Below are 2,623 nucleotides of genomic sequence, written 5' to 3' on the forward strand. Positions count from 1 at the left end.
CTCAAGAAAGCAGATGGCTTCGTTTGGGTCAACGAAACCAACGAAGCCCTGCAAGGCCTCAAGCAGGCGCTGACCATAGCGCTGGTGCTGACCGCACCGACGGAAAAAGAGTCGATGCTACTCTACATTGCGGCAACCAGCCAAGTCGTTAGCATCGGCATGTCCATCCACCGCTCATAGCTGGGCTGAGCCCAGCTGGTCCAGCGACCGGTGTACTACTTAAGCGAGGTGTTGCCTTCCTCGAAGAAAAACTACCCGCACTGCCAAAAGATGTGCTCCGATGTGTTCATGGCGCCCCGGAAGCTCAAGCACTACTTCCAGGAGGACCCAGTCATGGTGGTGAGCACCGCTCCCCTTGGGGACATCATGGGCAATAGGGATGCGGCCGGCCACATCGCCAAGTGGGCCCTCTAGTTGGCCCACCATGACATCAGGTACGAGTCCCGCACTGTTGTCAAGTCGCAAGCATTGGTGTACTTCCTCGTCGACTGGGCAGAGACGGAGTACCTGCCTCCACCTCCCGACTCCACGCATTGGCGCATGCACTTCCATGGCTTGAAGATGCGCACCGGCCTTGGAGCCGACATAGTTCTATCCTCCCCCTAGGGAGACCGGCTATAGTACGTCCTGCGGATCCACTTCGCCGCGTCAAACAACGTGGTGGAGTACGAAGCTCTCACCCACGGCCTCCGGCTAGCCAGGGAGATCGGCGTTTGACGCATCTTGTGCTTTGGTCACTCTAACCTGGTGGTGTAGTGAATCACCGGTGAATGGGACACCACAGACACGAACACGGCCAGCTACCACTTCCTAGGCCAACAACTGACCGGTGGCTTCGAGGGTTGTGAATTCCACCACATCCTCCGAGCCGGCAATGAGGCTGCCGACACACTCGCAAAGATCGGCTCCACCATCCAGCCCATCCCAATCGGCGTGTCCCTGGAGCACCTACGCAAGCCCTTCATCACACCTTCTCCAGAGTCCGACTCCATTTTCGTCTCGGCACCCCTGAGGGCAGCGCCACAAATCCCGAGGACTACAGATACCGACTCGAGGGCTACTCGAACCCTGCCGACTGGAACTACAGCCAACGAGTCGCGTGCTATGGCAGGCCCGCCGCCTGCTCCAGTCGTCCTGCCGCATGCACCAAGCGGCCTGCCACCTGCTCCAACAGGTCCGCTGCATGCTCCAGCCAGCTCGGGGGCTGCTGATCCTCCCTTGGGGTCCCTATTGCCTGACTCGGGCCTGCGACAGCCGACCATCCGTCTGCCGCCCCCGCCCAAGCATACGCCCCAGTAGCCGTGCTCGCCGTGGTCATGGTCCCATCTTGGGGACAACCTGTCGGATTTCGGGCTCCGCAAAACCCTTAAGATTCGAGCTCAGGGCGTGTACGAAGATCTCTCACTGGCTCGCCTCACCTAGCTCGCTACTCGCTAAGAATGGCAAGAAAGTCACTCGATGGTGAGGAAGACAGAGAACACGACAGTTTACCCAGGTTCGGTCCACTGAGAAGTGTAATACCCTACTCCTGCTTTGGTGGATTGCCCCTCATGGAGCATGGTGGACAAACTAGTATAGTGCTCAAGTGCCTCCGGAGGCTGGGTGGCTTTGTGCGGTGCTAGTGGTTGAATCCCCCCCTATGAAGTATCCTATCCTCTATATATAGTGGCGGCCCGGGTCCTCTTCCCTTATCGTTTTGGCAGGAAGGGATCCCACAATGGCCCATTTTGAAGGGGAACAGGGGAACATGCTCCCCATGCCCAAAGATGGTATTCGTCTACAAAGTGACTATTAGCACAACAGGGACGGGTCCAGGGATGACGCATGTCCTGGGCTGGCTTCCCGGGGGAGCCTTGATCGCGACCTGAAGCGCCGTGGGCCTTTAGCGCCCGTGGGACAGGTCTAGCGCGTGCCACTCGGCTGATGTCGGTATTCCCTTGCGTTTTATCTTCACTCGAATTATTAGGGACCTGACTCGCTGCGTTGGTCCATTATTGCTTTTCCTTCTCCCGCACTTGCTCTTCTTCCTTTCTCTGCAAGTCCAACTAGCGTCTCCCAGATCCAGCGCCGTGTCGCTCCCTTGCCAGTTCAGCGATGTCGCGTGCCGTCAAGCAGAAGCCAGAGGTGCAAGGTCCTGCCCGGCTCCTCTACTCTTGGAGTGCGCCCTTTCCTAGGATATGCATCTCGCGCCCGTGCTTCCATGGACTGCAGCCGAGTCTAATGAGCACGGGTGGACCCTGATCTGGCCTGGCACCATAGAGATGCGACCCGCATTGAAGGTGGAATACCCCTTCTTCCTCCATGGTGTCTTTGTCGGGCTGGTGCCGCCTTTCTCCTAATTCTTCACTGCCATCCTGAATCACTACGGGATCCTGCCCCTTCATCTCTAGCCCAACTCGATCTTGCTTCTATCCGCTTTTGCTTTCTAATATCAGGCCTTCGTGGGCGTGCGGCCCTCAGTAGCCCTCTTAAATCATTTCTTCAGCCTGCGCCTGCACGACGATGCCCATTTGTCGGCGTGCGTCTCCTTCGTGGCGGCCCAGAGCGGCAATCTGCACCTGAAGGCCGGGAAGAAGGTGGAGAAATTCAGGTGGGGTTGGGTTCTTATGAGCCTCAAGGACGC

This window comes from Hordeum vulgare, chromosome 4H, assembly GCF_904849725.1.
Source record: "Hordeum vulgare subsp. vulgare chromosome 4H, MorexV3_pseudomolecules_assembly, whole genome shotgun sequence".
Classification (NCBI taxonomy): Eukaryota; Viridiplantae; Streptophyta; class Magnoliopsida; order Poales; family Poaceae; genus Hordeum; species Hordeum vulgare.